General features: G+C 33.4%; 2 long non-coding RNA genes across 4 annotated transcripts; one reads left to right on the plus strand and one right to left on the minus strand.

Annotated features, from left to right (window-relative positions):
• Positions 1-146: 146 nt before the first annotated feature.
• LOC110896748 lies at positions 147-2,086 on the minus strand. Of its 2 annotated transcripts, XR_002568137.2 has the most exons (5): positions 1,661-2,086; positions 1,274-1,533; positions 583-664; positions 353-429; positions 147-259 (listed from the first exon to the last, which is right to left on the minus strand). It is a non-coding gene; the product is annotated as an uncharacterized LOC110896748 (long non-coding RNA). The 2 variants fall into 2 exon arrangements; XR_004874148.1 differs by having other exon boundaries at positions 583-1,533.
• Positions 2,087-7,543: 5,457 nt separating this feature from the next.
• On the plus strand, positions 7,544-10,063 carry LOC110895071. 2 transcript variants are annotated; one of them, XR_002566884.2, is made up of 5 exons: positions 7,544-7,824; positions 8,892-9,022; positions 9,103-9,380; positions 9,650-9,711; positions 9,816-10,063. It is a non-coding gene; the product is annotated as an uncharacterized LOC110895071 (long non-coding RNA). The 2 variants fall into 2 exon arrangements; XR_002566883.2 differs by having other exon boundaries at positions 7,547-7,824; positions 9,103-9,297.
• Positions 10,064-13,293: the final 3,230 nt, after the last annotated feature.

Here is a 13,293-nt window from a genome sequence, read left to right on the forward strand (position 1 = left end):
CCATATTGTTTAGTTGATTTCTATGATAACTTGTTATTATTTGGGACACGATATGGGACGTGTTATATAACTGAATTGTATGATAGTTGTTGTGGAAACTTCTGAACAATCTGTTTCGCTCAGTGCCGCGCCCCGATGATTCCGCCATCGGTTGGGGTGTGACATATGAAACACCCTGCAGTTGGAACTTAAGCTTGTAAAACTTCTCGATCTGATGTCGTGTTCTAATGAGATCTTTTGCCATCACCTTAACAGCTCACTGGATAATCAAAATTTCAAATTTAGTAAAACCCGTGATTTAAAACTAAAAAAATACCAATGATTAAGTGAAAAAATAATAAATTGTGTATACCATTTGGCCTTGTTTGGCGCTCTTCTTGATCTCTGCAATCAGTTTTTTTCTCTTGTGTCTGCAAACCTTGCCTCTCCCTATTCTTATGTAAAAAACTAACTCATCAAAGCCGCTGATAAAAAGGTACACCTACACAAGCCACCATCCATCAACAACATATCTACCACAATTTTACATTAAATAAGAATGCACAAATTGTCCTTACAAACCAATAAACATGCAAGTCCTACCTGTAAAATAATAGGTCTCGACTAACCGGAGACCAAGGATAAGACAAGCGGAGAGCTATCGGAGCCATTTCGCCAAGGATAACTGAAAAACGACATGTGTATAAACGATTTGGTTAAACGATTTGTTTTTACCGCTAATTAGGCTCAGAATAGTACGAATGTTGTGGCTGCAAATATTAGTTTGAGGATAACGTTTGCCACGCCAAAACAGCACTGTTGTGGCTGCAAATATTAGTTTGAGGATAACGTTTGCCACGCCAAAACACCGTATTTTGTACTTTTATCATCGTCGCCAAAATCTATGTCGAGCATATCATAGTTTTAGAGCCTAAATGAAATGCAGGCTCACATAAATACGTGTTCATCATCACAGCCCAACAATCCAATTTGTTCACAGACCTTTGTTTCTTAACGGTAACATAACATACAAAGACACAAAATCTCCCACTGAAAGATTTGAATTTTTCTTCTAGTAATCTCACATGCATTTCGTTGAACAGCCTGTGTGCACACAATAATGACCAAATAATCCAAATGCAAGAACCCCACTTCTTTTGGAGTTCAGTAATAACATAAAAAAAGTTACTACCAAATCAAGATTTGCATTTTCCAGTTCAAATTTATCTTTACCCTCTTTGTATTTGCATCAAGATTGAAGAAGTAATGGAATACAAACTGTATTGGTTTTTACCAAGAGGGTTTGGCGGTGGCGGAAGCGGCTCCCTCACCACAGTGACCATCACCACCGTTACACCATGACAACATCATCACCGTCACGCGCCATAACCACCATCACTGTCACACATATTAACCACCATCACCAAAGCCAACATACGCTCTATACCGTCGGTACAGATCTGTAACCCACTACTCGCCACAGTTTCTCTAAATCAAAGTTTTCAACCACAAAAATCAACATTCAGATTGACCTTCTCTAAATCAAGTTTTCACCTACAAAAATCAACAAGTTCTCTGAATCAACCACAAAAATCAACCACAACCACAAAAATCAGATTGACCCGACACCATAGCCAAAAATCAAGAAAAATGGAGCTTTTTAAAAAATAAAGAAAATCACCAGAGACGGAGGCAGAAGGGGGAGGAGCAACCGGCGGCATCACTGCCGGCGGCGAACTTGGTCACCGGAGCACACCCCACGGCCAAGGAGCAACCGGTGGCATGCGACTGCCAAACACCCTCAAGCCGCAGATGCTACTGCCAGACACCCTCATGCCGCCATGGTCGTCGCCGTGCACCACCATGTCGGCCACTGCCATCTTTCTTCTGGCTCTCTCTCCCTCTCTCTAACTATATGTGTCCAGATGTTGTGAATAAAAAAAAAGGACATTTGAAGACTTTGAAATCAGACTTGATTTTCAAGATCTGGGAGAGAGAGAAAGCATCAAAGCAAGACACGTATGGGTAGGCAGAGGACTACACCACCTCCCAAATTAGCCAATCAAAAGGAGAAGAGAAAGCAGACCCCAATTTTTTTTCAAATACACCCTAAACTCAACTTACAACACACATATGCAATAACATGTTGCTTCTTTATAAGAATATAATATAATTATCACACTTGGGTTTATTTTTTGCCAGCTGAAATTTATTACGTAAATTATTGTAAGAAACTTTATTATAAATCACCTAATAGCGTCAAAACCCGATTAATACATGGGTTAAAAAGATTCATATGTTAAACACAAATTTTACCATGATTTATTTACCTTTGTTCACACAAATCATATCTTAGCGAATGTAAATTGTGATTTATATGTGATATAATCTCCGATCAATTTCGAAATATTATACCACCATGAATACAAAACATACAATGTCAGGAATCAATTGGTAGATAATAAGACCCATATTTACCATAATTCCCTAAAATCAGATTGCACATCCACTTGAGTTTGTTTCCCAAACGTACAACATATATATTGTTGGAGATGATCATCTTGCCTCAAAATATCACCTGGGTTTCTGTATTTACCATGATTCCAATTTAATCCATGTATTTAAAAGGTTGCATTAACATAGCCACAATGTGCACCTAACAATGATTGGATGGTGCACATATAAGAGCCCATGAAAGGTCATTAAACCAACCTTCACCCTTTAACGTTCAATCTCCATTCATATCACATTTTTTCAACATCCCCTCGTGTTAAGAGAGATCAATCAATAACTTATGAAAATCCATATATGAAATCTTAATGTATAAATCCTACATACGATAGATAGTTGTTAGCCTTTTAACCTTCACTTGTGAAAGTATACTTTGTCTCTAAGTTGTATGTAGACACTATTACCTTGAACTAAACTTTTGTTTATGTAGACGACAACACACTTCAAATTCCTCATATAACGTTCGTCATAGTCATGTACACCGTCCTTTAACAGAATCGTATATGAAGTTTATAACTCTCTCATACAGTTCAGAAAAAAATATATATAACTTACCTTATTTTATTTTATTCTCATAATGTATTTATGCATTTGGTTTGTTTGGCTGATATATCAAACAAAATAATATGATGTGCTAATCATGTATATAAGACATGCATTAAACTTATTTCACGTCAAAAAGTTTTCTAAATAGAAAATCTTAATAAATTAAAGGTTGAGATTTGATTTTGATAGGAGTACTTTATTTATTGTGAAAAATATGTCATCCGGATCCGTGTGTTCTTTGGAGTCTTCCAATGGTTTTGTATGTTACTACTCGTAACGTCCTCCACATGATTCTTTGAGTGGTCCACAGCCACGTACTAATGTATTAAAAGAAGAAAATCAGGAAAAAATTGTTTATTTTTTAAAGATTTTTATACGTCACTATAAATTTTTTAGATAAGATTTGATCCTTAAAAATGAAAATAATAAAATACACAAATATATTTCATGTAGATACTTTATATAATTATATACATGTATCGTTGTTTTTTGTTATATAAAAAGTTATATCCCTGATCGGGAATGTAATTTGTGTGGTTATTTTATACGGGTTAGAAAGATCCGTATGATAAACATAAAGTCGACCTTGATTTTAATGATTTATTAACCTTTGTTTACAAAAATCATGTCTTTCTGATCTGATTCCCTCCGGATTATGTGAGAACATTATAACACCATGAATACTAAATATAATACATATATATGTAATCCATATAACAAAAAAATGTCTAAACATACAACGTCATAAATCAAATGGCTGATATATTCATGTCCGGGGATGAAATTTATAACTGCCACCTCCTTGTCATGTAATTTAGTAATTTGTTTACTAACTTAATTTTTATTCACGGACCGGGGATGTAATTTGTGTGGTTGGGTTTCAATAAGAATTAGTTGATCGGATTTTAAAAAACATAGAAAAAGTTTCAAATTTACATTTAGGAGATACACCCATGGATGGCTTTGGGGGAGAGTTAGTGGCCAAATCTCGTCATAGATCTCGTCATAGACACAACCACATCACACTTGAATCAGCCACATTCCACTCAAAATAGTCACGTGTACCACTCGAAACAGCCATGTTCACTCGTTTATGACATGCGGCCACCTCTAAGCACCCAAGAGGGTGTTTCGGGTTGAGTTTTGAAAATAGATTATGCATTTTGAATAATTAGAATCAGATAATTAACTGTAACAAAACATGATGTTGAAAGATAGTGTTTGAATTTGATTATGTTGCTTGATATCACAATAGTCAGATAATCAACTATTTGAGTGTTTGGAAAATATGTATTTAAAAAAATAAACAAGTGAAAATCCTTTTCTAAACGCAAATAATCAATTTTTGAAAAACTGCGTTTTGTTGCAGTAGGAGGAGCTGCTTTGGAAGCGTTTTGTAACTTTCTAAACGCAAATAATCAATTTTTTAATTTTTTTACCCAAAGTCCCAAACACTCAAAACTGATTATTTACGAGTTCAAAACTCAATAATCTAAAGATCTCTTTCAAAACTCAACCCCAAACACCCTCCAAATTGTTTTATGGCGACATGTGAAACTCCACATAAAGAAAACTCGAACATAAAAGCCTAGTTTGAGTTTTTTTTTTTTACCTCACAATCTCATTGCTTTAAAAAATATTCCTCACTCTGCCTCTATCACCTTAAACTCCCATTTTCTAGCGATATTTGTACTCTCCATTTCCATTGTACCTTAAACGAAACCAGAAACACCAAACAAATAGACTCACTACTTATCTTCACTTTATTAGCAACGTTTGGTCGTATCTAGTTGCTAAAAAAGAAGATGAAAAAACAATGAGGTAAATAAAGATTATTTATTATTTTAATAAATAGCATAATGGGCTAGTTGGCGTAAGCCTTACTGCAGCCCTTTATCGGCAACCCATTTCTTTGCAAACCCAAACTCCACCTGAATCTATTTTAAACCTTTAATCAAAAGCCCAAGTGATTTAGAACTCTCACAAACCTTTTTTCTTTTACAAAATTAACTTATATTGATGAAAACAATAAACTTACATTTGGTTTAATTAAACAATTGTATTTCCTATATTAACTAGTGTGAGATTAAAATTGTTTTACAAAATCTTTGTATAATTCATTTTGTTAATTAGATTTATAGGATTAGTCATCTTATAATTTAAAGTATCTATAAAAATTTCTTGAAATCGATTGAAATGTCATTTATAGTTTTATGACTTAAGAAACCAGCTCCCCTAAAAAGCAGCCGCTAAACATGAATTGATATGGAATCCGCAGCTATCCTCACCATTGGCTACCCCTTTCGAACCCACAAAAGGCCTGAACAACTTAATTCCAACCACCAAATGTCTTCGAGAAACCCTTTTTTAGGAAAGTTCTTTTCTTATACAGATTAAACAAAAATGTTGATTATTTTAATTGAACATTTAGTTCACTTATTTGATAATAATGTGTTGTGGTTCCAACAGTTAATCGTTAGCTAAAGAAAATAGGAAAAAAAAAACTTAATAGAAATTTAGAAAGAACATTAAGACTAATTTTTCTTCATATCTCATTAACAAATGGAAACTCCCTTTAAAAGGATTACGTACACATTTCAAGCAAATAGATGTGATAAAATAAGACACCATGAAGGACTTATGCATACGTGATCTAGGAACATTTCAAAAACTCAAAATTTATAAATAAAAATTCAAAAAGTTCCGGTGACCAGAGGGTCAACGGACCCTCTTGACCCCCCTCTAGTTCCGCCCCTGAACATATCATAATGTTTGAAACCTGATTATTTAGATTGATTAATTTACTTGAATGTCTAGGTTGATAGCTTGAAATTTAGTTACCAATTTAGTCATTTAGGTTGATTACTTGTTTTCATTGGTTGATTGGAGTTAAGGTTTTTTTTTTTTTTTTTTTTTTTTTAAACTTTAGGACTATGAAAAGATACTTTTTTTTTTTAACGGCCAACAAACTCAATCCCGAGCACTCTCGGGGCACCCACTGGACAAACGGAGTACTCCGAGAGTAACCCGAGTCCACCACCAATTCCGGGGAAAACCCGGTAACCCACCCGCCCGTAGACACGACGATGAAATTACCGGTAAAACCCGTTTGACTATGAAAAGATAGTACAAAAAAATTATCGAACTTTGAATCTTTATCTTCGCATAACGAATACATTAATTTAGAGGATCTTCTAATGGATCGAAATGTCATGTGACCAAACCCCAAACCAAAGACGGACCCAAGGCATTCCTGGGGTGGGTGGGTGGGCGGGCGCCCCCCTTAAAATTGTTTTTTTTTTTTTTTTTGTATTTTATAGGCAAAAATCCCGACCGCACCCCTTGAAAGTTTGGTTAAACTATTCATTCGCACCCTTAGAAAATAATTTATGGGTCCGCCACTACCCCAAACTGAATAGAAAAATGTATTATAATATTGAGTGACAAATCCACCAAATGTTAACGATATTAATGAAAAAAAATTCTACACCCGATCTCAGTGTATAAAATTCATTTTACACATCACAAAGTATTTTTAAAACATAAATTAAATTAAAGATTGAAATATGATGATGATGGAGATACTTTATTTATTGTTGAAAATGCTATCAATCAAAAGAGACCCAGACCCCATATGTTCTTTGGAGTCTTATGGTTGTGTTGTTCGTAAAGATGGTCAATGATTTCTGCTTCTACAGATTTTTTGAGAGGTCCACTGCAACGAACTACTTATGTAATTTAGTAAATTGCTTACAACTTAATTGGTGTAAATTTTGACAAGATTTAAACTTTACAATAAAAAAAAGTATACAAACAAATTTCATATATCAAATTTAACTTACAAACTGTTACTTTGTAATAGGGGTGGAATCACTCAACTCAAGTGAAGCCACGGGTGTATTTTTTTTTTTTTTTTCAGAGATTTAACTAAAAAACTGGGCACTCAACATTTTAATGTATTATTACTTTAAAAAATAAGAATTTATAGAACTATTATCAGGGGAAAAAAATAAATAAGAATTTATACAACTATTATCAGAAATCATGTTCCATCAATGTTTTTAATTCATTGTCTATTAATGGTTTGACTAGCATCAAACAATTTGCTTAACTTATTTTTTATACATTATAATTATATTTCCAAAGGGGGTTTTCTCCAAATTTATTGAGTTTTCTCCTAAATTGGTGTATATGCATTATAGTCTAGTGAATATGGATATGATCGGGTGGTTCCGCTGGTGACACAATGATATTTTAGTGGTTCGTCACTTATAAAAAATTTTTGTTGAAAAAAATTTGAAGAAGTTTATGGAAGAAAGAATCTTGGATCGAAAATTGAAGAAGTTTATGGAAGAAAGAATCTTGGATCGATCAATAACTTCAAACGGGTTTAAAAAAACACAAGACATCATTTGGGCCCACGATTTTCAGAATACACAATTGAACACTTCATAACCTCTAAAATTTACCTTATTCTTAAAATGAAAGGTCGGTGAATTTGTTTATTATTTTCCTTAAACACGTGTAACTGTCATTGGCTTCTTCACGTCGCCTCTTTCCACGTTACCTTTCATCTTTACCAAATCGATTAAACGTCTCCATTCTTCTTGAACCCTAAATCGATAATCAGAAATCGATCGCATGACAACAACTGCGCTCAAACCTGGCACCCATCTCCTCCTTAGCAAGCCCTAAGTTCTCCTTCTATTTGACCACCAGATCTCCTCAGCGTGTCATCCTTAAAGTCGGGTTTGCCGAGCCTCGATTTTGCCTTCATACAATGGGCAGGTAACTGTTTTTATGTTATTAGCATTTTAATTTCTCTAGCTTTGTATTGATCGTGATCTACGATTATTTTTAGGGTTTAGTCGATTGATTCGTTTACGTTGAAACACTGTTGGTTATCTCTATCTGTGTGATTTTTTGTATGATGACGAATAAATCCAGTACTAGCATTTTATTTGATTTGGATATCATACATATACATCGTACGAAAAATAAATTAAACGTGTGTGTACCGGCTGCCTACACTTTTATGTGAACATTGATTTTGAGATAGTTAATACTCCATTTCTATAGTTTATCAAACCGTTGGCGTTTTAGTAGAGGTAGAGAAACACATATACAATAAGAACAAAGATTTTCTTGAATCAATTTGAAGGATTTTCTTGGCATTTTCAACATGCTTTTTGGAGGGTTTCTTTAAATAGCAAAAAAAAAAAAAAAAAAAGTCGAAACATTAAAAGTTCACATGATAATTGATCGAATCTTCGATTGAATCACTCAAAAGTTTTCTGGCAATTGTTTATTATATAAATACTGAATGTCTTCCTCTAATGTTTCTTGAAGGTTGTTTAGGCCTGGAATTGGAACCGGAATCGTTTGGTCATTTTATTTATCAACATTTTTGGTGTTATCACGCAACTTATTTTGATGTGAAACCTTCCAAAATAAAACTATGTTATTATAGTTTATTACATCAAAAAGAAAAATAATACATAGAAACTGTTTTTCCTCATTTTAATCTACATCAAAAATTCTTTTGATCACCATGTGTTATGGACTTGAAAGGTTATACTCACCACTACGTAAACAAAAGGCGTTATAGGAGAAACACTGTTAACGAAATATAATTGTCATGTAGAGATTAAAATGAGGGGTAGAAATTTGTAGGTATTTAACTAAAATTAAAGTGATTGAGTTTTGATGTAATTTCATGAAAGGTTTTAAGAGATTTCACATCCAGGTGAGGGAGTATGATAGCTCTTTAGGGAGCGCTACTACATTATCATACTATTTCTTTTAAAAGAAGCTATTTTTGCTACTAATGTAACTTTTCCTTTTGAATACTATAGAAGTTGGATTGTTGATGGTAGAGCTATTGCATGAAAGGTTGAAACCTGTAGTCTGCCTTTGGTAAATAAAGTCAAAGACTGGAGCAATTCAGGATTGACCATGATGCCATTTCAGGATTGATAGTAGTGATGTAAGAAGTCTAACAAATCATTCCAACTTTTTTAGTCACTCATGTGACATGCATGACTTTAATTATATTTCATATTGAAGGTATCAGTAGAGTAGTGGTCTGGGCTTCCCATTGGTGTGAAATTTGAACCCACTGATTTGATCTTGAGCTCTTAGAACATTCGACAGCCAAATGTGGTGTGGGGAATCAAAAACCACACCAATTAATTGATGAGTTCATCCCTACACTTGATGTAGATGAAGGAATATGTTCCAAACATCCTGAAAATCTTCCTGGTGAGAAGAGTGCTTATGATGCAATGTTTTCAACAATTAGTAGAGCTGGAATACTTGGCGGATTGGGCAATGGGTGAAAATGGGTAACCTTTTTGCAACAAGTCAGGTTTGGTCAACCTGATTGACCTATGTGGCCCATTTTACTTGCTTTTTTAAACCTCAAGCTTATCTTCTTTTTTCTACCTGCTTACTTAGTTTCAACAATGCGGTTCATTATATCTAACGATTTGTCTTTGATGGGTCAAATGTGTAAGCACAAAACATTAGCTAAAAGAAAAAGTGAAATGAGTTGAGTTGGTCAGATGTACTTAAAGGGTTATGAACTTATCATGGATCCATTTTTATTATGCAGGATAGTGACGTTGAGAAAATATTATATGGACTCAGCTATATAGGAGCAACTAATGCATCATTGTAATATTTCATCTTGAAACACACTTGCAAGTCTACATCACATAGTCATTCTTTGTTTTCATATCTTCAAATATGTGTATTTAATTTTTATTTTTGCATAACAGGTTGGGGGTGAGATGGACAAACTTGCAATTGAAGAACCAGGTTTAAAGAACCGTGGTGTTCCTCAAAAAGTTTCTTACAAGGATTTACCATCTCAAAAACAGGTTTTAGTTTAATTTTAAGTTCAAATTAGATCATTTTATATTAATATGTTAGATAGTAACATAAAGTTTTGGTAAATATTAGGATTACGGATTTGAGAGTTATACAGTTTAATAAATACATATCGGGTATTAATGTGTTTTCCTAATATCTTGATTTGCCACTGTATGTTGTCAACTTGTCATTTGTTTTAGACTCCCACATCGCCTGAGATAATTTCACTAGCAAGATTGGTATGCGTTGGTATTGTATGTCGTACAACTCCTGTAAACATAAAACATGAAGTACTGTATGTTTTTAAGACTATAATGTCCGCAATTATAAACAACTAAGACGTCGCAACAACTAAGTCGCCGCCGCAACGCGCGGCCTATGACAACAACCTAGTGAGTACTTATAGTTATCAACATGAGTCTTATCGATAACATCAAATTGCCAAATGGGTTCAAAAGATACAAATCACCAATGTTGTCCCCATTATTTTTTAACATTTAAATTGAATATACTTGCCACATTTTATTACGATTTTTATAAACTAATTCAAGAATATTTACTTTTTTATCTCAAGTTATTTCCGTTAAGTGGTTTCCTTCTGGGAAGGTCTCAGGTTCGATTTCTACTATGTGCAAAATTATGTAAATATGGGAGAACACCTCTAGGAGGGATTCGAACTTGGGGTGATGGGTTTAACTTTAAACAGCATATGTTGGCCCTTTGGAGTAAGCTGGAAATCCAGTTGATCTACCGTTTAAAAAAATTTATAAAAAATATATTGATATTCTTTTAAAAGATTTTAATGACAACCACTTTTAAGACTAGAGGTAATTTTTTTAAGGTGGTTGGGGTAAAAAACCATTGATTTCCAATCTTAATCATTTGTTAATAAACCTATTTTCTTTGCAATTATCAATATCGCAATTGGATGGTTAGTTTTAATAATTCTTTTATCAAATCATAAGCATTTGAAAGTTATGATTCATTTTGTTTTAACAATTATTAGTAGTGTCAATATTAGATCATACACCTAAAGTTGGACCATTTTGCAATTTGGTTTATTATTTGTAAGTTTCGCGTGTAGGTAAGGCGCATGAATGATCTAAAACGGGTCTATTTGGGCGGGAATCAAACGCTCATTTTGGCACTGTGTGTGAATTTCACTAGTTAAATACAAGTGCAATTTACATGGCTTTATAGCCTAGTGGCATCTTTGGGTGGGATAAGGTTTTGGGATCAATATGTCTTGGGTTCGATTCTCATCCCATATTTATTGGGTTTCCTTCTGAATTGGTGTATAGGCATTATGCCTAGTGGAGATGGATATGATCGGATGGTTCAGCTAGTGTCACGATGATACTCCAGTGGTCCGTCAGTGATGCAAATTTACCGTTAAAAAAATACAAGTGCAATTTTAAGATATGCTCAATAAATCAATATTACAAGTTTTAGAATGATTGATATCAAGAGGTTTCTCAATTTCTTCATTAGTATCGTATTAATTGTTTTGTATAGATAAATAAGATAATCAACACTCGATCTCTTTTATTAAAGTGTTCGATAAAATAAAAAAAAATTGCATGCTTTTTTAAATTAAAATGAAGGAAGTAAAGAAACTTTAATCCACCACGAAATATTTCTGGTTCTAACAAATAGTTTTATTTGGATAAGTGAATATGTGATACAAACAAATAGAGTGGAAAAATTAAACAAAATGGTACCCTAGTCGAGTTTCCAAAAATATCCAACATGCACATAATATCTTCAAGGGGGTAAGTTGAAAGTTGTATAAAAATTAAAGGACTTTTCTGCACCAATAATATAAGTCAGCAAAAAAATATCAATGCCAATGAGGGCCCACCGCCATGGCGCCAATTTTGGGAAGTTTCTCTTTATTCAGTATCTCACACGTGATAAAGCTCTATTTTCGTGACTTTCATACGTGCATGCGCGACATTATGACACGTGTCATTTTCTTTTTTGCTTTTTCCTTTTTATTTTTGTTTAGAAGTCGCACTAAATACCTTTGAGTATACACATTATGCTGCTATCGTTCACTAAAGTACAAGGACACCCCTTGACATTTAGAAATGAAAAACATGACAGGATGTTTAGCGCTAATAAAGTAAATAATAGGGTAGCACGGACTAAACGAACATGAACAAGATTTTGTTTGTTTTATTCGTTAAGAAAACAATGTATACGAATTGTTCATAAACACTTATCGAATGAGATTTTATGTTTTTGATCGTTTGTTAAAGTAATGAACCTTATTTGTGTTCGTTCGTTAAATTTAGGTAACAAGCACAAACGACATTCATGAACACAAATGAATATGAACAAACACAAACAGACGTTTATGAACAGAAATGAACACAAATAAACATATGTTAAAAGATATGTTACATATATAATACACTAATAGGGTTAGGGTTAAAATCCTAAAAAAATCAAATTTTCCAACAAAAAAATATATATAGTTTTGTTGATTTACACCACCTGTAAAAACTGTTTACAACTATTGTAAATGTTGATTTATGCTGATGTCAACAACTTTTTATAGTAGTTGTAAGTTGTAACAGGCTCAAAATGCCACTTCGAAATTTTTTTACACTCGTGTTTATAATATTTTAATCTAGGTGTGTGCAAACAATGGGGCAAAACTCGCAGGAGAAGTCGGAGTTCTCTAAGTTCTCACAACTCGTAGGAGTTTTCTCTTGATCCGAATCCTATACTAATATTTATAAAATATTGTATTAGGGAGAATTTTGAAGTATATAAATAAGATATAAAACTTAAAAAACCTTAAGGAACTATCAACCACAAACAAACATGAACGAACACGCTATTGAACGTTTATGAACATAAATGAACGAATGTCGTAGGTTCATGTTTGTTTATTTAACTAAACGAATGAAAGTTATTCTTCGTGGTCGTTTGTTTATTTATTAAACGAATGAATACAAACGAACTTCCCATCAAACAATTTACAAAATGTCACTAAACGTTGATTCGTTTACAACCCTAGTAAATATTATAACAAAAAGATAGGGACTAACAAGATTTATTTTAACCTTTGCCTTCTTAAATTGAGGTTATGACAAAAGGATGGATGGAAGACATGTGAATATGTTGTAACTTTTAACATGTTTGTTTTATATACTTTTTAGATTTGAAATGTTAATTTTGTTATTAATGTATTTGTTCAACAATTGAATGAAATTATAATTGATTCACTTAAATTCCTCAGGTAAACGAATTCAACAACTATTCTAAAATGTGAAGGAGTTTAACCAAAAGAATTGAAATCTTAAGCTTCGCGTTGCACACATCATCATCGTTGCCGCCACCACTGCTCCGCCAGCTCGCCACCACCCACTTCGT

Source organism: Helianthus annuus, chromosome 12 (assembly GCF_002127325.2).
Source record: "Helianthus annuus cultivar XRQ/B chromosome 12, HanXRQr2.0-SUNRISE, whole genome shotgun sequence".
Classification (NCBI taxonomy): Eukaryota; Viridiplantae; Streptophyta; class Magnoliopsida; order Asterales; family Asteraceae; genus Helianthus; species Helianthus annuus.